The sequence below is a fragment of the Sceloporus undulatus genome, chromosome 8, assembly GCF_019175285.1.
Source record: "Sceloporus undulatus isolate JIND9_A2432 ecotype Alabama chromosome 8, SceUnd_v1.1, whole genome shotgun sequence".
Classification (NCBI taxonomy): domain Eukaryota; kingdom Metazoa; phylum Chordata; class Lepidosauria; order Squamata; family Phrynosomatidae; genus Sceloporus; species Sceloporus undulatus.
In genome coordinates, this window is record NC_056529.1 from 33563578 (window position 1) to 33590194 (window position 26617).

At 41.8% G+C, this 26617-nt stretch overlaps 1 protein-coding gene across 4 annotated transcripts in view; it reads left to right on the top strand.

The window, feature by feature from the left end:
- The window catches only part of LOC121914888 (ankyrin repeat and fibronectin type-III domain-containing protein 1-like), a 311519-nt gene that overhangs the window by 159817 nt on the left and 125085 nt on the right, over positions 1 to 26617 (top strand). Inside the window, exon 1 of one of the 4 annotated variants that reach the window (XM_042438670.1) lies at positions 24765 to 24805. The exons of the other annotated variants lie outside the window; for them this stretch is intronic. The gene's annotated coding sequence lies outside the window, so the exon portion shown is untranslated. Of the gene's footprint in view, positions 1 to 24764; positions 24806 to 26617 lie in introns of those variants that run through there. 4 annotated transcript variants of the gene reach the window in all.

The window sequence follows — 26617 nt, forward strand, 5'->3', positions numbered from 1 at the left end:
AGTAACTTTGGTGGGTTAGTTCATGCATGGTTGCAGGGAAGAGGCAGGGTTCCTACCAAGATATTCAGCTCTAGCCCTTCCCAGTCTTGATCTCTGCGCATGTGAAAAACCCATGTGTGTGAGGACAAAGATAATCACATTTACAGATGAGCAGCACGTTCTTATTTAGGCATTATTTATTCCAGAGGATTGTACCTCACCGTTCCAAAAAGATCCCCACTTTTGAACTTGCCTTACAGTAAAAGGAAAAATAGATAATAAAAATGATATAAAATCAGATCATTTAATCAAATAAAAAGAGCAGCATAAAAAAGGGAGATTAGATACAAAGACAAGCCATTCTAATACCTGGGATATAAAAAGTGTCTGCCTGACTCTAAAATGTACAATATGAAAGTTCCCCCTGGAGAATAAAGATGCTGCATTAGAAAATGTCCTCTGCTTAGTTGCCACCTGATATATTCTTTGTGGGTCAAGATAGCCAAAGAAGGCCCTATGAAGATTGTCCTAAAGCATTTGTTCTCCATCTTTGGTCCAGAAGATATTTTCCACTTCAGCTCTCAGATTTTTGAATGCTGGCTATATTGGCTGAAGCTTCTGGCAGCCGAGATCTAAACTTTCTCCAGGACCAAAATTTGAGAATCGTAGTCTCATATGGAAGAAGGAGCACCATCAAATGTCTTACTGTCAAACTTTGAAAGGATATGAGAATGAACATCACACTTTGAATTGAGTCTAGAAAGCTGTTTCAGCAGTGAAAAGGTATATTCCCAGGACTGAGTCCCAATTCACCTAATTTGCTGTTCCTGAACCATCTTCAAAGATAGGCCCAAGCTATTAACACTTGGTCAAATGAGAGCTGCCCTGAATCAGGCTAAAGGTCTATCTAGTCTAGCATGCTGTTTGTAGTGACTGATATTGGACTGGTGTTTGTTCATTATGTTATTAATTAGTTTTATGATCAGATGCATTTTTAAAAATGGACATTTTCCATGGAAAAATCTAGTAGTGGAAAATTCTCTGAAATATTTCTTGTTACAGAAAATTTTCCAAACCCACATCCCTCTGCAAGCATGCCAACAGGACAGTAACTTCATATAGTCTTAATTCGGCACTTGGGTGGTAGTTCAGGAAGGCAACAAAGTAGGTAAAACAACAACAAAGAAAGAGCCTTGCATCATCGGAACAAAGGACGATCTAGACCAGCATTCTCTTCACACAATGTTCAGCCAAATGTCCTTTTGAACCCACAAAGAGGACTTGAATGCAATAGCATTTCCCATGTTTGTTCCCCACCAGCTGCTACTGAGAAGCATGCTGCCTCCAATACCGGAAATAACCATCATAACTAGCAGCCATTGATAGCCTTATCCTTGTCCAGTTTCTTTTTAAAGCCATCCCTGTTGATGACCATCACGGCTATCTGAAAGTTGGTGTCAAGCAATGTGCCACATATACATACACAAAAAAGTTGGTTATGCTATGGGTTTGCTTCCAAAGCCTGACCTCCAAAAGGACTTATTGATCCACATCTTTGAGGAATTCCAGCTCAGAGGGTTGAAAATGGTTTTGTGTCTGATGAAAATGATTCAGTGCTGGACTTGATGCTTGCCGAAGTATGCTTCCCAGTATGCTTCCAGCTATTCTCTGTTTCCCACAAAAATGGTAAAGGAACAGCCAAGAGCCAAGACCTGATCTAAAACAGTTAAAGTGCTTTTCTTTGTGATGAAAAGACTTGGAATTGGAACCTGCTGTGGTGAAGAAACAAGAGAGTAGAAGAAAAGACATGGCTTGAACACTCTTTCAGGATGCTAAAACTGAAAGCTTAGCACCCACGCATCACCCTACCTTCACAGCATGCATGTTATGCAATCCTGCCTAATAACAGAAAGTGAACTAGACCACAAAGCCTTGGACACATTTTCATCTTCCGTGATCAAATCTGTGAAGGCTATGACAAAAATTCAGGAAGAGGTGGCATAGGCTAACTGGCAATGAAGATGCATGGATGAATAAGGGGATATGCGAGAGAGAAGTTAGAATCATAGAATCATAGAGTTGGAAGAGACTGCAAGGGCCGTCCAGTCCAACCCCATTCTGCCATGCAAGAACTCCCAATCAAAGCATCCCTGACAGATGGCCATCCAGCCTCTGTTTGAAGACATCCAGAGAAGGAGACTCCATTCTCTATTAAGGGAGTGTGTTCCACTGTCAAACAGCCCTTATTGTCAGGACGTTCCTCCTAATGTTGAGGTGGAATCTCTTTTCCTGGAGCTTGCATCCATTGCTCCGGGTCCTGTTTTCTGGAACAGCAGAAAACAAATTAGCTCCCCCCTCAATATGGCATCCCTTCAAATATCATATCACCGCTTAACCTTCTTTTCTCCAGGCTAAACATCCCCAGCTCCCTAAGTCATTCCTCATAGGGCTTTCCAGGCCCTTCACCATTTTAGTCGTCCTCCTTTGGACACGCTCCAGTTTCTAAATGTCCTTTTTGAATTGTTTTGCCCAGAAGTGGACACAATATTCCAGGTAGGGCCTGACCAAAGCAGGATAGAGTGGCACTATTACTTACCTTGATCTAGACACTATACTTTTATTAAAGCAGCCTAAAATCGCATTGGCCTTGTTAGCTGCCGCATCACACTGTTGACTCATGTTCAACTTGTGGCCTACTTGGACTCCTAGATTCATCTTCCTTATCTGAAAATATTTTTAAAAACGTATACATTCCAAAAAGCAAGCCTTGCCATTTTATATAAGGGATGCCAATTTACTATGCTACTGTATATAATGGGATTTGGTATCCACAAGGGATCCTGAAACCAAACCTCAGTGGATACCAAGGGCCCACTGTAATGTGGTTAATCGAAAACCAGAGCAAATACTTTCTGTCTCATAGCTATCTCAGTGGAGGGAGGATCATCCATGCCCAGTGCTCACCTATGTTCAATTCTGTAAAAATAAACCACATGCTAACATTTTGTCCAAGACAGGCATAGAATTGAATATAGGTTTCTCTCAAAAAGTAATATTAAATCATTTATTCAACTGGGATGAGCAGAGAACATTTCCTGAAAAAGAATGGATCAAAGCATAAAATCTTTCATGTGCTCCCTTTGTAACCTTCAGGGTGAGACTTCTGGCTATGAGTTTTGTAAAAAGATCTGTTCTGGCATATGCTCATTGTATGGCAAGCTGGACTTCAATGCCTGCCTTAAAAAGGGGAGCACACAATGCCAAGAACATGGGCAAAAGAGAGTTGGTGTTTTATCGCTTTTGCGATCGGATATATTGTCCAATTGTTTGTTGTTCATGATTTTTCCCCAACTACATCCCAGAGATTCCACTGATGGAAAATTTTCATTTTTTCCATAGCAGCATGTTGTGGTATATTGGAAAAAAAATTGTGCCATGCCAAAATAGCTTATTTCTTTTAATGTCGCTAAGAACATTGTATGTCAGACTATTTGGATTAGGTTTTCAAATAACATTCCATCAAATTAGCAAATTAGGTCTAGAGCAATAGAATCATAGAGCTGGAAGAACCACAAAGGCCATCCATTCCTGTCATGAAGGAATAAATAATCAAAGCACTCCTGACAGATGGCCATTCAGCCTCTGTTTGAAAGACTCCAGACTCTGAGGGACCGTTTTCCACTCTCAAGCAGCTCTTACTGTCAAGAAGTTCCTCCTTATGTTTAAGGTGGCGCAGTGGTTAAATGCCTGTACTGCAGCCATTTACTCAAAACCACAAGGTTGCGAGTTCAAGACCAGCAAAAGGGCCCAAGCTCGACTCAGGCTTGCATCCTTCCGAGGAGGGAGCTAAAATGAGTACCCAGACTGTTGGGGGCAAATTAGCTTACTTGCTAATTAGCTTACTTGCTGTTCACCGCTATGATCTTTGGAATAGCGGTATATACATAAAACAAATTAAATTATTATTATTAAGTAGAATCTCTTTTCCTGTAGCATGCACCAATGTCCTGTTCTCTGGAGCATCAGAAAACAAGCTTGCTCCATTGTCAATATGGCATCCCATCAAATACTTAAACAGGGTTATCATATCTTCTCTTGTCCAGGCTGAACATACCCAGCACCCTAAGTCTCTCCTCATTGAGCATGGTTTCCAGACCCTTCACCATTTTAGTCTCTCTCCTCTGGACATGCTCCAGTCTACATTGTGGACTGCACTTGAGATGGATCCATGCTCATTGTGGAGAACAGAAGACCTAACAGATGCTGAAGTCCCTGAGCACAACAAGCCATTTGGCTGCTTTGTTGACTGTTGGGAATAGGAACACCAACAGAGTCCCCTCAAATACATACATATACTGAAACCCAGCAGAGACAAGGCGTCCTCCTCCATGAAGATAAAGTTTCCCCAATCTGCATCGCCTTCTGCCCATTAGTAGAGTTCCAGTGGATGTTCCTCACTTTAATTCCTCTTCTCACTATCTGTGAAAGGCATCCTTCTTTGGTTCCAGCAGAGTAGGTCCATCCAGAGTCTGGATGGCCATCTGTCGGGGGTGCCTTGATTCTGTATTCCTGCATGGCAGGAGGTTGGACTGGATGGCCCTGGTGATCTCTTTGAACTCTATGATTCTATGGCACTCTTCAGACCACCTCAAAGGGTGATCCTCCAAAGGGACACTGCAGCACTCAAACCAGGTTCCTCTTGGTGCGTGGGGACACAAGCATGGCGTCTGGAGGTGCAGACATGGTGTCGTGCTTGTGTCATGCATGTGCATCCCGTATGGACAGCGTCATGCAAAGATGGCGCCATCCGTACATTCTAGGGTTCCGGAGCGTGCAGATGCTGCGCACTCCAGAACCCTAGAATTGGCACCAGGCCGCCACAAACCAGCAATCTGTACTGGGCCTATGATTCTATGTCCTTTAAAAACACAAGCAGAAAGAACACACTTCTCTGTCCTGAGCAGGGAGACCAGAACTTCCATCCATCAAAAGGGGCATCTCTCTATTGGTATTCTCTGCATTACCAGACACTCTGCCAGCAGCTGGCCCACTATCATAGACAACCTGCTTGTCTCTTTTTCTGGGAAGGAGACAGTTGGAAATGGCTTGCTTGCCAGTAGCTTTCCAGTTCCTGAGCTGTCCAGGTCCTGAAAGTGGATGGAGATCTGGCAGGCAGAAGTCCACAGGTAGAGACTGGCAGCAGCAAATCTTGGAAGTCTTTAAACAGAGGCTGGATGGCTATCTGTCGAGGATGCTTTGAGAGTTTCTGCGTGGCAGATTCGGTTTGGACTGCATGGCCCTTGGGGTCTCTTCCAACTCTACCATTCTATGATTCTAAGCAACCAGACACTCACTTTTCTGGTTGTTTTACTCCTTCTCTCATACTTGCTGCCTCTCCCAGGATACCTCTGTATATGTGCCACTTGTAAAATGTAAGACAAAACACTTGTATAGACTCAAAGCATTTCAAGGGATTGGAAACATGAAGCCAAACTGACAGTAGACAGAGATTGCAAAGAAAGTGATTACCAAAAACGTCTGGCCAGCTCCCACTCCTAAGTTCCTAAATACACAGAATTATGTCATGAATACAGAGAGAAACTTTGATGTCCAGTTAGGATGTTTGTTCATAGATGTCAATCCTGTTCATAATCACTGTCTCTCCCTTATGTGACATTTTCACATGGTATATTGGTTTGAATGTCCTCCTGATGTATGGGAATATAATGTTGGCATAACGTCCATGTTTGCAGCTTGTTCTGCATTCTTCTTGCATGGTCAAGCAAACAGGCAAACACACACACACACACACACACACACATGCATACACACTTCCTTCTTCAACTGTTTCTTGCTTTCATTCCTTCCACTCCTTCCCTAGCCTTGTTCATAGTATTTTGTATACTGTTTTTAGGAATCAAGTGTTTGAACTTTCAAAAGCACTTCCTGGCTTGAGAGCTCATTTGCAATATTCAAGACTTAACTCATCCATTATTCCTGATAACAAGTCTCTGGATATAGTGGATTACATTAGTCAGTGTTTGATCTTATCCTAATACTTCTGCTTAATACCTTTCTCCTAGATTTATTCACAGTAGAAGTTTAGTATAATGTCAAAGATGTACAGATTCATTCACCTTTCAGTGCTGTCCTTCATGTAGTTTGGACAGCTCTTTCAGACAATACTTATATCCTGCAACTTCCATTCCACAATGAGGGAAGTTCCCACATTTAAAAAATCTGTTGCTGAAAGAAGGCGGAAGATATGGCCACCATCACCGCCAGTTGCAACGGCTTGCTAGTTCTGAGTAAGAAGAGAGAACATCCCTTTGCTTATTTGGTTTATTTTTAAGAGCTGTGTGTCGCAGACTTGGCAGCTTACTAGTTCTAAGTAAGGGTCGATTTTGTATATAAACAAGTCACCAGAAAGACATGATTTTTTAAAACTGGCCAGACTTTTGACAGCCTGAAAGTGAAATTCACATAAACATCTAGTAAATAATTAGGGTAGCCATATTGCCCAGCTAGTCAGGTTTTATCTGGATTCTGGGCAGGCCACCCGGCGCTTGTTTAGACCGTCATTTGGCTTGAATTCTAAGCTTTCATTTTTGCAGCGTCTGAAGAGGCAGAGCTCTGGGAAGAAGAGACGGTCATCTGCATCTCTATCCCAGCAGCTTTGCTGAAGTCGCTGTGAGCAGAAAAGAAACCAAACTGGGTGAGGCAGAAAGCTTTTGAGCCAGTGGTATGCGCCTCGTAGTTCATGCCGCTATATTCTAAAAAGTTACTACAGTATAAAAAGGGAGAAAAAGTAACTTCGGGAATGGTCATCTTCTGCAGTGTGCAATATGCCCTTGTGTTGCACATATGTCAAAACATATGTCCTTGTGTTTGGAAAGTCTTTCTAACTATACATGTAGTAAATGCAAACTTTGAGCAGATCACCTGAGCCCTGAAAAGGAAAGCGAAGCATTTAGGGCTGCAGGTGAAAGTCAGAGGACCACATAGGGACCAGAAGATGCTGCAAGTGAATGACAAGAAACACAGATAGTGTCATCGGCAGAAGTTTGGCTTCTTAGACCATGGTCTTTGATGCTTAGATGAAGGATTACTGGCGACAGATGGGCTGCACCCCATGAAAACCAGGAAGAACGTATTTGTCAAAAGCATGGCACAATTGATCAAGAGGGCTTTAAACTAAGTCCTTTGCATTTTGGTAGAAATTAAAGATATAGCTGTGTCAGTCTGTATAATCGGTATATAGAGAGATTTTATCACACTTTTAAGACTAACTGAAAGAATGTACAAAGTTGTTAGCGTGAGCTTTCGTAGGCTACTTCTTCAAATGTATGTGTATGTGTGTGTGGGAGCTGGAGATAATAGCTCAAAGCATATGTCCGAAACTAAGTACTAAACACAAGAATGTGAATTTTAGAGGCGAAGCTGAGGGTGAAGATGGGAGCCACCGTAAAACTTTTAAGAAAATAAAAGATCTGAACAAATAAGGCTCTAGCTATTGTACACAGGGATTCGGAAACAAACAAGACGAACTTGAAGGTCTAGTGCAGGAAGATAAATATGACATTATAGGTATAACATTGGTAGCATGACTCCTATGACTGGAATATAACAACTGGGGGGGGGTATAATCTGCTCAAAAACAATAGATGGGAAGGAAAAGGAGAAGCAGGCACATCATGAGGGTGCAACTGGAGGCAAGAATTGGAATGGGAGAGATGGGAAGGAGCAGTGTGAGCATTGGCGAGAAAGAAACAAGCAAGGCAACCCTGCAAGGCTATGGGATAAATGGGTGGTAGAGATGGGAAGGCCAAACTGCGCATATGACAATGCGTAAGAAGGAGCACACCAGGAGGGGACATGGAGAGGTGCGGGAAGGAGCCAGTGAGACAGGAGGGAGTGGCGTGAGAAGTGGTGCCCAAGAAACAAATGAGAGGCACCACATGGGAGCATGATACTAGGGCGTAGAAGAGATAGGAATGATGTGAACAGCGGTGCACAAGAAACCAATGAGACTTTTTTTGTGAGTTTTTCAGGCCAGGCGTCTGTGTTCTGGAAGAGTTTATTCCTGACGTTTCACCAGCATCTATGGCTGGCATCTTCAGATGCCAGCAAAACGTCAGGAATAAACTCTTCCAGAGCATGGCCACATAGCCCGAAAAGCCCACATAAACCTATGGATGCCGAGCGTGAAAGCCTTCAACTAATGAGATGGTTTAACTACAATGGTATGGGATGATCCAGCCAGTAAAGGGCGGCTCCATGCTGCCCATCTGCCCAAGATTATGTTGGGTCTCTCAGATAAGTAACTGGAAAAAATAAATCATACAAAGATTGAAATATAGAGGAGAAGCAACAATTAATGTACTTAATCTGAATATCTTCCTTGATTTACATAATAGATTAATTTGCATAATGTGCAAATTAGATGCCCAGATTTGAGTAAACGGACTATGACAAAAAGATAGTTTCAGTTTAGGGGATTGTCAGATGGCTTCGAATATGGGAAAGATAATCTGATTTTTAAAACTATGATTGTATTATTTTAAATAGAGATGCCATTGACAACCTCCACGTTCGTATGTTTCTAAAATTACCAAGTTTAGTAAATTTCTAAAATTATTCCTCCATCCATTAGTCAATTAGTTGCACCTTACATTAAGATGTGCGTTTGGGGGTTAGTTTGCTCCAAGATGGCCTGGGTGGAGTCCTCTGTATATAGCCATATTGGTATGCAGTGAATTTGATTTGGCACAATAGTAAACTATTAAAATTTGGAACAGATAGCTGTCTCCTATCTTTATATGGGAACATCACAGTTTCTAGTTTTATTCTGGGGTTTTTGCCATCACAAATATAATTCCTTCTTTTATATAACTGTTTTCATATGATACACTCTGAAGAGTGGATAATGATTTCGGGAGAAAGAGATCTTTTTTCAGGACTGTCTTCCCAATTAATGAGCTTGGGAACATGTCCTAAAAATCTTCTTTTCCCCTCCAGGCTTTTTATAATGCACTCAGAATTATTCACTTAGGCTATATTGTGCTTCCTTTATACAGTTTGGTTCCCAAATATTTGAGTTTGCAACTTGTAGAAATACGAAATCTAATTGTTTGCCGTTCATATCGCTGGTCAATGGCAAATGCTATGTTTGCTTCCGTTTTAAAAAATAAAGACGACAAATAGGATTTTATGTCATTAGCAAAATAACACCTTGGAGTATATTCCAATATGTTTCTGTTAACATACTTGCAAACAATTGAATGCAAAGTGTGTCAGGTAGACTCTTGTGGGCCAGCAAGAACTAGCTACTCTCTTATGAACTTGAAAGTACCATAATCTGGGTTATGATTTCCATATTCTCCTCGGTTTACTTATCTGCAACCTAGTTTTAAGAGGCCCAGATTAGGGTGAGTCGAATCTGTTAAATGTTGTGTTTTTCTACATTTTTAAACTTGCCGTCTTTCCATCAAATTTATGAATAGACTTGCAAATTTTGCTAGGTCTCTACTGTCTGCATTGATCACATGCATTAGGTGCAACTTTGCCCACCATGAAGAAATCGATGGTGTATCTCTGCTTGCCATAGATAAGTGACTGTCAGAAAATGAATGCTTCTAGCCATGTTAAATCCTGGTTTACTCATGATGACAAGAATTGCATTTTTAATTAATTATATTTTATCTGACAGTAGATTTCTTGTCCATTCCCTGCTTATGAATAATAAGAGTTCTCTAGTCTCACCTCTTCTAAAAATGCTTGTAAATCCAGGAAATCCCAGCAGTGTGCCGTGCCATAGGATCCAGCAGAAGAGGCTCAGTTTCTGCTCCTGTGAGGTTTAGAGCCAGGTGGAATTTTTCGATCAACTTTTGTACCTTTAGGACAAAGGACTTGTGTTTTCCATTTTTGAATGTTTACCCTGCAGCAGCCGGGGGTGAATGTACGTTTGTAAGGCTCTTGCTTACTTCATTGCAGAGGCATCTCGAGGCATTCAGTAATCCCTGACTGGCATAAAGGTGTCTGGTGTGTGAGCCGGGTGGACCTGTGCTAAAGCTAAATCTGCTTTACAGAGTCAGGCCATTGGCTTTACCTAGCTTTGTGCTCAGAAGATGAGGATGTTAGTGAAGAAGGGTTAACCCAATAAATCAAGTTTTAATTTGCTAAAATGTCTACTTCAGTAATATTTGCATTGGAAGGAGGAATTTTTAATCAGTTTATAGATTCATAGAGTTGGAAGAGGCCCCAACGGCCATCTCATCCAACCCCCTGCCATGCAGGAAGACATAATCATAGAATCATAGAATTTGAAGAGACCCCCAAGAGCCATCCAGTCCAACCCCAGTTTGCCATGCAGAAATTCTCAATCAAAGCATCCCCAACAGATGGCCATCCAGCCTCTGTTTAAAGACCTCTAAGGAAGAAGACTCCTCCACACTCCGAGGAAGGAGTATGTTCCCCTGTCGAACAGCCATTACCATCAGAAAGTTCCTCCTAATGTTGAGGTGGAATTGCTTTTCCTCTAGTTTGAATCCATTGCTCCAGGTCCTATTCTCTGGAGCAGCAGAAAACAAGCTTGCTCCATCCTCAATGTGACATCCCTACAAATATTTAAGCAGGGCTATCAGATAATTTTTTAACCATCTCTTCTCCAGGCTAAACATCTCCAGCTCCCTAAGTCTCTCCTCATAAGGCATGGTTTTCAGACCCTTCACCAAAGCCTTTCTGACAGATGGCCATCCAACCTTTGTTTAAAACCCTCCAAAGAGGAAGACTCCATCACTCTTGGAGGCAGCATGTTCCAACTTAATTCATTTTAAATTGGCATCTATATTTGCACTGGATTATTTTACTTGGAGCCTTACCAGAATGGAGTTAAAATCCCGTTCATAATTTTACTTCAATTGTGGGCACACACATTAGGTGCTTCGACTTAAGTTTTAGAAAAGGAAGGGGCAACAATTTTATTTTTGCAGTAAACATCAGGTGGAAGCGATCAAAATCTTCCAACGTGTTATCTACCCCTCCCAGTTTTGTATCAGGTGCAAATTTGATCATCTAAGTCATTGATTTAGATCAATTTCCTTAACCGTTTGAAGCGTTTCATTTGTCATCCAATGCAGCCTTTCTTTTCTCTTTGGCCACATCCAATGTCTTTTTGCATTCCTCCCTAACAGTGTTCCTGGTTTTGGTGCAGAGTTCTTCTGGTTCCTTCTCAGTTAGTCTTATTAGTGCAGATCTGTTCTTTGCATTCTAGAGGGATACTCTTCCGGTTATATTTTGGCACTATTTTTGCTGCATCTCCTCTGTCTGGCAATGCCATTCCCTTTTTTGTTGTTATTATTATTGTCATTTCCAAGTACTCTGTGTACTTATCTGATTGAAAAATGTCCCATTCCTGGTTACTTGAGCTTGCTTATACCAAGTACAGATATATCTATGTGTTCCATTTCTTGTTTTACAATGTTTAGCTTGCCCCAATTCATGCCTCTCACATTGCACATCCCTACTACTAGATATGTTGTATGTACTTCATAGGAACTACTCTTGAATCAACCATTTTTGTTTTATCTCTTTGCTGACCATGAGGATCAAGGAGAAAGCATGAAGTAACTTTACAAAAAATCATTAGGATTTGGATAAATAATAGGATAAATAACTACGATTTGGTAACGTAAAATTTGTGGGATTTTTAAATTGTTAGTTGTTAACTAACAACTTACTTCTGCTAAATTCTTTCTTAAGGCATTCCTTTCCAGGAAAAAACAATGCAATTCGGTTGCCCCTATATGTTAGTGAATTTACGACTTAATTTATAACTTAATTGATTTGAATTAGTTCCTGTCACTGTCTTTCCTGTCAATATTGATTAACCGAAGCTCTTAGAGTTTCAGAGGATTTCCCCCCAGCTATTACCAGATATACTCTCAAAGCCTATGTATGAATTCATATCTCTTCTTTAAAACGGTTGTTCAAAATCGATAGACCCCACATTAATGTATGAATTACCAAGAGGAAAGCACATATAAAACACCTATCTTTACCCAAATATCCACAAGGGAACTAGATACATCACCTCTGTTCCTCTGAATGTTTTTATTTTAAATTGAATAAGCATCAAATTCTGTATTTTTATTATGCAAAAAACAGTTTAAAATGGTAAACCATGTGAGTTCATTGTGATCCCCAGCCAGGAGATCTTTCCTCTTTTCTTCCCCAAAGGTAACATTGATATCCCTGATGTGGAGATCAGTACAATTCTGTGTTGATGAAACATTGCTTGCCAACTGCAGGATATCAGACTGGGAGACAGAACTCTTTGGTTGAGCTTTTTCACGCTTCACATGCGATTGCTTCCCACATCTTGGGACTGTTCGGCATTCAATAGCTAACTGTTATTTTGGAAGCTCTATGTCTATAATTTTGCCTTGAGGCTGACTAGAGGGAGATTTTTCCTTTCAGTTACTGGGTCATTCCTTCCTTTCCTTTGCCAGAAAGCATCTCGACAACAACTCTACAGGCATTTTGACAGCAGTTCCTGAAGGACATTTGGCGTACAAAAAAAGGTCCTCTACCACTAAGCAATGGACCTTCTCCAGGTTGGTGGAGAAACCACTGGAGTTTCTTTGAGCACACTTTACCTCCATTTCCTCTACACAGTATTTCTGGTATCAGTTACTTTGGCTCGGAGAGTTACTCAGGACAGCCTGTATTCCTCCTCAAATGGAAGAGGAGCGATTCCTGTTTCTATATTCCCACATGCCATCCAATTTGGTCTTGGTGAAGTCTCTCTGTTGGATGGGCATACTGGATGTGATGCTGCAAAGCATTCAGGTGTAACCTCCCCAGCACCAAAGACATTGGCAGGCGTAGTTGCAAATGTAGGAAGGTGCAGAACTGGTGTGCAACATTGGTGGGTCAGAAGATCAGTTCTCTGATCTGCCAGGGACTGCCATCCCCTATATAGCCAGCCTTTGCTCATCAGAAGGATTTTTCATAGATATCACTCTAAAATTGTACTATAATTTCTCGCCATGTTTCAATGGTGCGGCACTGAACTGCAAAGCTTGGGGTGTGTGGACACAAAGGAGAAAAGCATTGCTTTTCTGATATTTCCCCCCATTTTGTTAACTGCAGCCACAGTTAACAAATACATGGGCGGTTGAATTCTGTACTGTAGCCTGCATAACTGAATTGAGTAGGAAGCTGCTTGAAACTTACTTTGCCCTTGATACTTAAGCAATACGTAATTGTATCTAAACAGAAAGAGAAGGGTGTTGACGTCTTGATTTTTGTCAATATTTTGTAATATTATTATTATTATTATTAATATTAATATTAATATTTTGTAGGCTTTTTCTATGCAAGCTTGTACATGGTACAGTGTAGCGTAAAGCTACTACATTTGAGTAACAGTGTGAGGTTTGCAGTTTGGCGGCAGGCACAACAATGCCTTTATTTTGCCAAATAAACCAGAATTGATAAAAAGACTGGAGGCCAAGTTGACAGAAGAGCCTTGACTCCCAGTGTTGATTTGGCTTCTCTGGTTGCAGCCACACTGAAGAAATAATCTGGTTGGGCCCAACTTTAAATGCCATAGCTCCTGCTATGATGTGTCAACAAATGTACTTCTGTATCAGGATGAGAGGCTGCATCCGCACTGAGATATAATCCATCTGGACCCCACTTTAAGTGCCATGGTTCCATGCTACGGAATTCTGGGAATGATACCATTCCCAGAATTCTGTAGCATGGAGCCATGGCACTTAAAGTGGGGTTATATCTGCAGTGTGGATGCAGCCTTTCACTCTGATACAGAAGTACATTTGTTGTAATGCTTGTGCGGTCACATTTTGGGGTCATTGTGTGAATATAGTTGTTATATCTCACCTGTGCAGCAAATCCTTAGAGCTGGATTAAATGGAACCCAGAAACGTTCTAAGAAATCCTCCGCAGCTACCTCTCCTCACACCAGAAGAAATATAAAGAGTGAATTGCTTGTATCTTTTGTCACCCATTGCCCTTCTCCTTCAAATCTCACCTGAAACTTCCATCTTCCATTAATTCCAAATCTGTTTCGAGCCTCTTTGACTATGACTTCTGTACCTCAACACATCCACGCAAGAAGATGCACTTATCACTTGTGAAGTTTGAGGTGTGTGTATGTACCTTTGCAAGGACAAATTTCAAACTTTGCAAGATGGAAAGAGCTTACTGAGTTGATAACTAAGGGAAGGTGGTAGGCAGTTTCTGAGCATCCCTTTCTTGCTGCCCTACTTTGCCTCCCCCGGAAAGGAGAAAGGGTTTGTCTTAAATTTAGTTTGTCCCTGAGATACTGGCTGTAGGTTTTGCAAAAGGTGTCTTGAAATAATTGAAGGAGCTTTGAGAAAGCCATAGTCCAATTCCTAAAAAGACTTCTGATTCCAAAACGTTGGGCAGCAGTTCAGGCCCTGTTTTTAAAAGCACGGCAATGTTTCGGCCTAAAAGAAGTTGCTTTATTAGCCGCGCGTGTGGTGCATGTGTATGTGTGTCATGTGCGAAAAAACAGTCCTTAAGTTTCAGCCTTTCCTGTGCAGTCAAGACTAGATTTCTTTGTATAATTTAGTGGTTGAGATCCATAAAGGGGCTTTGATATAAATAGTGACTTCTGACTCTGTGTTTCTGCTCCCTCGGAGGCTGAATCACTTCTACTCACTTTACTGACCAAAACAAACTCGTTTTTCTACGAGGCCAATACAGTGCTTTTCCTCACGCGCCTTTGACAGTAGAGTCAGCTGAATTCATATTACATAATCTTTATTTCTGGATGCACTAAAAGTGGCAGAAACTACTCCCGGAGTGTAATTTTTCATGCTGCCAACCTGAGTTTCAAGGAACTAGCAAAATCGTAACAAGACGTCTTGTTATAGAGAATTTAATGTGGAAATTGAAGAAATTATGAAACCCAAGCCAGCTTGCTTTTTATTTTTATTATTTATTTATCTTTATTTTTGCAGACTCCCTTCTGCTTCTGAGTCATGGGTTACTACTCTTGGGTTATTACTCGGACTGTGTAATGTTGTTTCGTGGGAGACCACCTTGGAGAAAACCTCCCATTCTAAGAGTATCAGTTGAAGTAACTTAATTTTGTTTAAAGTGATCTTTTGTGTGGTGGTTGCATTGCTAACAAGCTTATTGGTACCCCAAATATGTCATACTATTTATTTGCACAGTGTTTTCTACATTAGACTTCGGAGACTGGAACCCTCTTGTTCTTGCCTCTGCCCATTCAATGTCAACTGTTCCTATTTTATATCCTCCTTCAACGCTACAGACAGAACATATTACTTCTTCATTTTCAAGGCTGCAGATATGAATTCTATGTTCCAAACTTCTCATTTATTAATTGCATTAATTTTGATGCTTTTGCAACCCCTAAGGAAGCCGATTATCTGGACTGGCTTCAGGGCAGGATACGGAGTTGAGACTGCCTTGGTTGCCTTAGTTGATGATCTCCATCTGGGTATCAACAGGGGAAGTGTGACCCTGTTGGTGCTCTTGGACATCTCAGTGACATTAAATACCATTGACCATGGTATCCATTTGGAACGCCTGAGGGAGTTAGGTATTGGAGGCACTGCACTCCAGTGGCTCCATTCCTACCTCTCAGGCAGATTCCAGATGGTGATGCTGGGGGACAGCTGCTCTTTTAAAAGAGAGCTGACATCTGGCATCCCTCAAGGTGCCATCCTGTCCCCCATGCTGTTTAACCATTTACATGAAGCCGTTTGGCGAGATCATCCGGAGACATGAGTGTGGTGTCATCAGTACTCTGATGACACCCAAATTTATTTCTCTATGTCTCCGATTACAGCAGTGACTAAGGATGGCATCCCTCCTCTGGATGCCTGTCTTGTGTCAGTAATGGGCTGGATAAGGGAAAACCAACTCAAGCTGAATCCAGAGAAAACGGAGGTACTTGTGATAGGTACCTCAAGTCCGGAGATGGAGATTTGTCAACCAATCCTGGACGGGGGTCACACTTCCCCTAAATGACGAAGTTCGCAGTTTGGGAGTACTCCTGGGCTTGTTGCTACAAATTGTCATCTCAAGTGGATGTGACGGCCAGGAGTGCTTTGTACCAACTTCAGTTGATATGCCAACTGTGTCCCTAGCTGGACCAAAAGGACCTTGAAGCAGTGGTACATGCCCTGGTAACCTCTCATTTAGATTTCTGTAATGCGCTCTACATGGGGCTACCTCTGTACCAAGTTTGGAAGCTTCAATTGGTTCAAAATGCAGCAACCAGATTGGTCACCGGAACACCTAGGTATAACACCAGTGCTAAAATCTCTTCATTGGCTGCCGATTACCTTCTGGGTGCAGTACAAAGTGTTGGTCATTACCTTTAAAGCCCTACAAGGCTTGGGCCCGAGTTACTTGATGGAACGCCTTTCCCTATACAATCTACTCTGCACTCTCAGAACATCTGGGAAGTAACTATTGGAATATGCTAAGACCAGGTTAATAACAACTTCCCACTTATTATTATTATTAACCTTTATTTATGAAGCGCTGTAAATTTACACAGTGCTATACATGCAATCTTTTTAGTTAGACGGTTCCCTGCCCTCGGGCTTACAATCTAAAAAGACATGACACAGAAGGAGAAGGGAGTGGTGGCGGGAAAGGGTAAGAGGTCCAGCAGTTCCTTTCTACCTCCGAGGCCTGGACCAAGGCAGATGGACTGGAGGAAGGGCTTGGCTTCAAAATGGAAGGTTAATCATTTTCCAGGGAAAATACATACAGGGCTCCCCCGGGTTACGAAAATAATTCGTTCCGCCGCCGCTTTCGTAACCCGAAAGGCTTCGTAAGCCGAAAAACCCATAGGCGCTAATGGGGAAAAGCTGCGATTTGGTGTGAAATAGCGCCGAAAAGCACCAAATTTTTTTTCGTAACCCGAAAAAACATTCGTAACCCGGAACAGTTTTTTTAAATACATTTTTTTCGTAACTCGGAAATTTCGTAACGCGGCGCATTCGTATCCCGGGGTACCAGTGTACTCTCAAGTAGGATAATACATATACAGTACATAGCAATACAGGAAATGGTTCGATAAACAGGCAACAAAAGAACATCAGATAGTAAGCGACAATTATGCAATGCCTGGGAAGGCTTCTCTGAACAGGATGGTTTTCAACTCCGTTTTGAAGCTAGTTAAAGAAGTGATGGCTCTTGCTTGTGGGGGAAGAAGGTTGCAGGAGTGAGGGGCAGCAAGTGAAAAGGGGCGAATCCGGGATGGGGCAGAGGAAATCCTGGGCTGAGACAGGAACCCTTGACTACCAGAACGGAGGGCCCTGGTGGGAAGGTGAGGAGAAAGAAGGTCTGATAAGTAAGGAGGGGCCAGTCCATGGAGGGCTTTGAATGTCGACAGCAGGAGCTTATACTGAATGCGGAAAGGGAGGGGGAGCCAGTGAAGGGATGCCACAGAGCATTTACTGCTGTAGCCCCCAAGCTATGGAACAACTTGCTGGAGGAGATCCATCTTATTACCACCTTACGTAGATGCCTTTAAGAAGGCACTTAAGAAAGATCTCTTCCGGCAACCCTGTCCACCCAATCTGTTATAAGAGAGTTAGAAATACTCCACCTCTATTTGTAATGATATGTATTTTAAATGATGATTTAGTCAATATATTATATTGGTAATGGTATATTGTTTTACTGAGTGTATTTTATATAACTGTAGTTTCAATCTTGTAGTGGTTGTTTTTATTGTTGTAATCCCGCCTCGATCTGCAGAGAGAGGCAGGAAATATAAATAAAAATTATTATTATTATTATCCATTCTGGCAGAAATAAAAACATCTGCTTCAACACCCCTGCGATAAATTCGGTCTTTTAATTAAATGTTGAGAGTAAGTGTGTTCCTCAGCCGCTAAGTATGTTCAGTCTGTTCTAATACATTCTAAACGAAACTGAATTCTGTCCCACCATCTGGACTGCAGACAGTGGGCAGCATCCGTCAAACACATCAAACGGGTCCTATGCTTCTCCCTTTCCTTGTACAGATGCCCATGCACCCAAAAAAAACAACAACACCCTGTTCTGGGACAAGAACTGGAGCAAGACTTTGGTGCCACAGAAGACTGTGGCCAGAGGGGTGCAGTAGAAAGTCCTCGTTCTGCAAGTGACGCATACAAAAACATCTTGGCTAGTTCTCTTTCCTGTGTTTTAATACAGGATGCGTCTCTCTTATACGAGATTCGTGGGAACAAGAGTGTTGGGGGTTTTTTTTTGGGGGGGGGGGCGATTTTGGAATACCAGTATTTGCATACATGAGGATCTTAAAACACTTTTGCTTGTTGAATGCCATCCGACCTGAGAGTCTCCTCTTCCCTGTGCTGTCATTTTGGATTGTCTCATTTTGGATGATCTCGTCTTAGAGTTTTTATTATAAACGATATTCAGAAATGGTTTACTGGTGCCTCCTTCTGCACAGTTAAGGAAGCATTAGGCTTGGTGCCACTGTTTTTGTCTCTTGAGAGATCCATCAGCAGTGTCACACTCCATTGCTGATGGTGCTGCCCAATAACAGTTTGGCATATTTAGTTTGGCTCATCAGCAAAAGCCTCTCTGACATGGATGACTCTACTAGCAGCACTGCTGCCTTCACCATAACCTCTTGCCTCACAGGAGAATGCAATCCCACAACTGCCAAAAGGCAGAACTTCTCAGGATCTATTTTGATTCAGTTTGCCCCCAAAAGAGGACTGTATGCTTCTATGCATCAGCAGAAACCTTGGCAAGAAATCCAAATTGAAAATCAAGGTTGATAAAGAATTAGTCAGGAATCACCTAGTTTAACCTAAATGAGTTCAGATCTGCAAGGCCAGGTGAACTGCATCCCAGAGTGTTGAAAGAACTCACTGACGTATTCGCAGAAGTATGACTTGCCATCATACTTGAAAAATTTGGAAGAATGAGTGAAGAGCCAGAAGACTGGAGGTGAGCAAACGTTGTCCCGCTCTTCATAAAAGGCAAAAACAGAAGAGCCAGGAAACTACAGTCTGGCCAGCCTGAGCCAATACCAGGAAAATATTAGAATCAATTATAGAGGAGTCTGTCTGCAAGTATCCTGATGCCAATGCAGTGATTAGTTGGAGCAAGCATGAGTTTGTGAGGAACAAAGTCTGCCAAACTAACCATATATATATTTGATTGGGACATTAGTTTAGTGGGTATGCTGTAGATGTCATTTATCTGGATTTTAGCAAAGCATTTGATAAGGTTCCCCATGATTTTTTTTTATTAGAACTCTGACAAAATATGGAATGGAAAAATGCAATGAGATGGATCCATAATTGGTTGGAAAACCATGCATTGCCATCAGCGGCTGTGCTTCTAATTGGAAGGTCTCAAGTGAAGTGCATCAGGGTTTTGTCCTGGAGCCAACACTCTTCAGTAGTTTTATATCAATGACTTAGAAGTTAGGATAGAAGGAATCCTTATCAAAATTGCACACAATACCAAACTGGGAGTGGTAGCTAACACGTTGGAGGACAGGAATATAATTCAGAAGGACTTTAATAAAGTAGAAAGCTGAGACGAAATTAATAAAATAAAATTCAGTAGAGACAAATACAAAAATTGACATTTAAACCATTAATCCCAAATGCATGATGGGCAATACATGATTCAGCAATACTATATGTGAAAAGGACCTTGGGATTATTGTTGCTCATAAGTTGAACATGAGCAAACATTGTGATACTTCAGCAAAGAAGGTAAATGCAAACTTGTTGTTGTGTGCCTTCAAGTTGTTCCTGATTTATGGTGACCCTAAACCGAACCTATCATGGGGTTTTCTTGGCACATTTCTTCAAAGGAGATTTCCATTGCCATCCTCTGAGGTTGAGAGCGTGTGACTTGCCAGTGTGTTTGCATGCCTGAGCCACGATTCGAACCCTGGTCTCCAGTCCTAGTCCAATATTCAAACCACTATGCCATTCTGGCTCTCAAATGCAGTCTTAGCCTATATAAATAGAAGCATAGTTTCCAAGTTGAAGGAAGTAATAGTCCCACAACATTCTGCATTGGTCAGGTCTCATCTGAAGTACTGTATTCAATTCTGGGCGCCTTATTTTAAGAAAGAAATAAGTAAGTTGGAGCAAGTTCAGAGAAGGGTAACAAGGATGATAAGAAGCATGGTGAAAAGAATATATGGGGAGAGGGTGAAAGAGCTGGGCATGTTCAGCTTGGTGAAAGGAAGAATGAGAAGTGAAATGATTGCCCTGGGTGATGGGTTTTAGCATTGGAGAACCTTCCCAATTCGGAGTTGGCTTCTGGACTGAAATATTTCCCCACTCTGAAAGATGAAGTCATGGAAGGAGGAAAAGCGTTTATGTTGTAATAGGCAGATCTTCTCCCAACAGCGTTTCCAGTATAACATGGGGGGAAAATGTGTATCCAAGGTATCATATATGAAGGTGCAATCCACCACCCACTGAATGTTGCTTGATTCCACTGACTGCCTTTAGCAACACCTGACAGTTTACATCCCCTGCTCCATACGTCATACTAAGGAGTCTCTCCTACCATAGGTTCATCACTGCTGAAAGTACAGTCCACCCTTCTCTTACACAGGAGATCTGTTCCGGACCACCCCCCCCCCCCACGTAAGAGAATAAATGCGGATACTCAAGCCCCATTCAAATGAATGGGGCTCATGCCTGTGGCGGCGCGGCGGCGGTGTGTGGGGCACACGCCACAGGAGTGCGCCCCATTCATGCAAATGGGATGCACCGCCCCTTGCGCCCCATGTGCTCTCACACGGCTTTGGCCATATGCTCAAAGCCATGTATAGTGCACCCACATATAACGCGAGCACACTGTATTGCTGTAGAGAAAATATTTTTCTTCTCCTCAAGTAGGTACATTCATTTGATGGAAATTGGAGATTACATCATCCAAAAAGATACCTTTAGTAACAATACCCAGTGCACAACAAACATGTCTCTCTCGCCCATTATTTTTTAATGATTTATTATGTGGTTCTTAAACTCTGAGTCACAAGAAAGGTGAGTAATCCCAAAGTCCTGTGAACAGCCTCACTTGCTAGTGAGTCATAGAACCACAAGGAATTCAGAGGCAGAGCCTGAATGTTCCCATCCAAGCACCTAGATCTATCTGTGTCTGATACTGAGAACAAATGTATGGCAATATTAGTAGAGGGTAGGTTTCTCCCAAGAGTCTACTTCTATAAAATGCGGCTGTTCCATTGGGATATTGTTTGCTCACATGTTTTCTCACCTTATGAGAAAGAAAACTCATAAAAAGATTGGCCTAACCCTCCTTTTCTGACATAGGCCCCATACAGACAGGCCAAAATAAAGTTGCTTCAGGTCACTTTGGAGGTATGCTGTTTAAATAATGCATGCGTACTAAAAACCCGGAAGCCTTACCAAAGCCACGATCCAGTCCTAAGGGAGCACACCTTTGATACAGCTTCTGGACTCTTAGGACGTATGCATCATGTAAACAGCATACCTCCAAAGTGACCTGAAGCAGCTTTATTTTGGCCTGTCTGTATAGGGCCATAATTATACTTTGCACGCAAGCAGAACGGTTGATGTGAGAGAGCATCCATATGTGTATCTCTGTTCCAGCAAAGATATTTCTGAGCATACAGATAATGCCTGTCCAATTTCAGGCATTAGAAAGAGAGACTTATTCCTTCCTTTCTACAGTCTAAGAATTGGAGAATACGTAAGTAAAGATCAGAAGGCATTTCCTGTGAGCAGAAAACACATCTCTGTGAATGAACAGTGGCTGATAAGACATACATCACTTTTTCTAGAACTATTATGTTTAGCTTTCTCTAAACAGTAGTGGTTAGTCCCGTAACTGTAAAGTTTGAGACGTTGCATGGCTGAGATATTGACAAGCAGTTGGAATCTTTCCTGTCACTTGATGGAGGCAAGTGTGGGCAACAATCTTCTTGGAAGACTGTGTTGAAAGATTTGGTGACTCATGGTAGAAACTCTGGTCACATTGAAGTATACATTTCAGCAACAATTAAGCAATGCATCTTAGATGTTGAATATCAACATGATCTCGCGCAAATTGCCAATTTCATATTAATTAATAGACTGCTTTTGTAAACTATGGGCCTGTACAGACAGACCAAAATAAAGTAGCTTCGGGTCACTTTGGAGGTATGCTGCTTAAATGATACATGCATCTTAAGAGGCCAGAGGCTGCACCAAAGCTGTGCTCCAGTCCTTAGGACTGTGGCTTCTGGACTCTTAGGACGCATGCATCATTTACACAGCATACCTCCAAAGTGACCCGAAGCAGCTTTATTTCCTTTCTCCTCTCTGTTTCCTTTGTGCAGCATGTACCATTCAGCAACCCTATATACAGGCCATCACCCTCTTGGAAGTGTCATCTGTTTTATTCCTAGATTTGACCATTCATTTTTTATTAATCTTGATGTATTGCATTTTGTTTTACAGTGCTGGTCTTAGACTGTATTGAAGATTAATTAATTTTATACGTATTTGAACAGTAGCACAGATACTCATACACTGACACAGATGAATTTTAATCCTCACAGAATCAAACAGATGCCTCCTTTAAACACCACATTATAAATGCCAAAAACAAAAAAATCTGTGAGGAATGTAGACAAAAGTGCAAAGATGGCAAAGACAGAACAATAGAAGTATAGTTGTCATGCATGTAAACTCATAACAAGAATTCACAGAACAGCCATCTGGAAAACAACAATGCTATTTAATTCACTAAACATGATCTAGTTCGATTCGCGGCAATGACTATACTTTGAATGCTCTGAACAGAGCTGTCCGTATCATAAAAAATCCACTCTATAAGGGAGAGGTAGGCAACTATGGAAGCAGATAGGGCCTGTCTCCCTCTATCTCTCCCATATGGACCCAACACGATTGAAAGGGAATGTAATGTTGTTTTTGCTTTTGATTTTGGGTATATAGTTGCCATTCTTTCTCCTGTTTTCCAGGATATGGAGGTAATAGGGTGCAAGGACCCAAGCCACCATACTATTATGATGGTTCAAGTTGTTTTGAAACAAAATGTTTAATATTTTAATATTTTTGTGGATCTTCAGGGTATGCCTCAAGTCAGGACCCAGGGACCATATGGAGTCCTGGGCCAGCTATAAGGAAACCCAGGTACAAGGAGATTAAGGCCCAAGAGCCCAATGTTAGCAGACTTAGTAATGAACTTTGTTAAAATAACGCAGTAAAACTAAACAGGATCACTGAGCTGTGTTATAAGTACAATCTAACTGTGGGATTCAATATAGGAGCATAAAAAGTCTCCTTATGGAGAGATGAGCTACAGAAAGACCAAATCCCGGTCCTGAAAAGTACCATGTGTGCCCCTTTAGTAATTCCAGAGGCAAGAGGGGTAAAATGCTAATGGTTTGTTGTTAGCTGCTTTGGAGCTGATCTCAACTCATGGCGACCCTGTGAATGAGACATCTCCAAGCCCCTCTATCCTCTCCCTCTCTTTCTACTTCCTTCCACCTGTCCCAACATCATTGTCTTTTCTAATGGGTTTTGCCTTCTGATTATGTGGCCATAATATGACAGCCTTAATTTAGTCATCTTGGCTTCAAAGATGTGATGTTTTCTGTTAGTGGGGTGGTGTTGTCAGCATATATTAAAAAGGTATAGGTAAAGGTGGTCCCTTGATATGAATGTCTTGTCGTAAGCGATGTAGAGGGTGGTGGTCATCTGCGTTTCTAAGCCAAAGAGTCAGCATTGTCCAAGGACTGCTCTGGTGGCCATGTGGCCAGCGTGACTGTTACCTTCCCACTTAAGTGGTACCTATCTATCTACTTGCATTTGCATGCTTTTGAAGTGCTAGGTTGGGAGAAACTAGGAGTAGTGACAGGAGCTCAGTCCATCATGCAGCACTTGGGCCTTGAACTGCCAACCTTCTGATCTTCCAATCATCAGAATTGGCGTCTTAACTATTAAGCCATTGTATCCCTAAAATATAAGATATCCCTGCATATCCTAGGTTGTTGCTATTCCTTCCTCCTTTCTTTACTCCTCCTTCTGTCTCCAAGCCTGCTCTTTGTATGATCCGGCAGACTCCCTTCCCTCCTCAGAGTTATCCCCTATTCACCCAGTGCAACTAATTGCTAAACTGTTGTTCGTTCTTTCAGTTTGGTACGACTGCGTGCTATTGAATTGTATGCCACCTATTGTCTGTGCCCCCAAGAAGTTCGTGTCAAAGGGTTTAACACACAGGTTGGCTTATTTTACCACCAAGCGTCACTCCTCCCACCTCCCTTGTTCAGTTCACAAATGAGGAGATGACTGAATCATGGTGTGGGGTGGGCCATATTTGTAGTGGCTGTAAATCACTGCTGCACAACCAAGTATTTTGAAACCCCCCAGTCCTGCCCACAGGCTCACAGACGTTTAAACTTCCTCAAACTCAGGTGCCTGAGGTTTTACCCTTCAATTTGCTTTGCACACAAATAATAATCTAAGCTCCGGCTGGTGCTGTTTTCAGAGGGCGACTCTCTTTTTGTGAACACTGGGGATGGAAGCATTATTGCTCCATTGATTAGTATTCAGCCTAGTTGCTTCCCACTGCTCTGGAGTCAGCTTGTAGCCATTGCCTGGCAACCACAATGTTAAAGTACAACACCAGCCCTGGAGTTCAAGCATGCTTCTAGCAAGCAACTCCCAACCTTTTTTTTCCCCCTGCGAGGGAAAGAAGGTTTGGAAGAAGGAGCATGGTGAGATAAGCAAGGATAGAAAAGAAACTACAGGTTAGTTGCATACAGAGATAATTTGATTCACTTCAGCTAAGGTGTGCTCTGCCTATCTTACTCCTGTACTTGTCTTTTGCTTCTTCCACTCAGCAAAGTGTGCCATGGAGGACTGAGGGCCCAAACAGACAGGCCAAAATAAAGCTGCTTCGGGTCACTTTGGAAATATGCTGTTTAACTGATGCATGTCTCCGGAGAGGTTGGAAGCCACGCCAAAACCATGCTCCAGTCCTAAGGACTGGATCGCAGCTTTGGCACAGTTTCTGGCCTCTTAAGATGCAGGTGTGACCCGAAACAGGTTTATTTTGGCCTGTCTGTTCGGGCTCTTAGTCAATAAGTGTCCAGAACAAGCTTCATGGCTTGAAGAGTGTGAATTCACTTAGCTAGTAATTCAGAAGGGTCTTGTGCTGTCAATCTTGATTGTCTGGCATAGATCTGTTTTTCCTTCCTTGGTTTTCCCCATTTTATGTTGCAATCAAATAACACAAATAGACTTCCCAAGAACAGCTGGGGCACAGTTCTTTGCACATCTCTCTGCTGGATACACAGGTGTGTCTTTTACTTAGGAAATGCTTCTTAGGTTTGATTCTCAGCTTCAGGATGGACTATGTTCTGCAGAAGAGACCTGGTATATGATGGCCTCTGTAGTAAGTCTAATAGAAAATAAGCTTTATGTGACAGCAGTTGTTTCCATTTTTCCTTTGGGAGGTAGTGGTATGAAGTATGTGAACATGATTCCCTACAGCAACTGAAAATGGGTGTTACAGATATGAAAAATGTGCATATTCCATATCTTTTCACCTTACAAATGCCATATACATACATTTATTATTTCCCAGTCCTGGGAAAAGAGCGGGAAATAAATAAATAAATAAATAAATAAATAAATAAATAAATAAATATAAAATTTATTACGGCACACAGCCAGCACAGCGATAAAATACAATACAATAATACAATCTTGTAAATGCCTATTCAGACATTTAACAAAACTTCTGATAAAGAAGCTCCTTTTTACATCTCTTTATGTCCCCTTAGTTCCACCTCCTGGAATTTTTCTATGTCATGTGGGAAATATGATGACATTTCCTGAGTAGATGTGTGGGCAAAGTTGACATCTGGGTTTGTGGCAAAGTCTTGTACCCATCTCCCCATCTTTATTATGCGTCCTTCTGTAAGTAAGTAACTGTGTGAGATTGGGAGTCTGTCTGTAGACAAGTAAAGGCTTGCCACCAAGAGCCTGTGAGAATGCAACATTGGGCCCAAACAGGCAGGCCAAAATAAAGCTGTTTCGGGTCACTTGTTTAAATGACACATGCATCTTAAGAGGCCAGAAGCTGCACCAAAGCTGCGCTCCAGTCCTTAGGACTAGAGCATGGCTTTGGTGCTTGTGGACTGCATGCATGCATCATTTAAACAGCATACCTCCAAAGTGACCCAAAGCAGCTTTCTTTTGGCCTGTCTGTTCAGACGCATTATTGTCCAAAATAGGTTGTAGTTCAATGAAGGTATGTCTGAGCAGGCTCAATTGGGAGCTGTGTGTGACCACTAGTGGGGGTCTGTAATAGGTTGGTCCTGAGTATAAACATTGCCTTGTTGATTTGTTTCTTTATTTGATATGATAGGTACTGTAGCTTGGATAATAAAGCTGCCATCTCAAAGGCTCTTCATGGAAATGTCAACACAGGACCCAATCACATAGCCCACAATACTAGAGGCATGTTCACTTGCTCATTCTCTAATGTGCCATTCTCTGCTATATATGCCATCCTCTGTCAATAGTGTCCTTCAGCACTCTACATTGGACACACA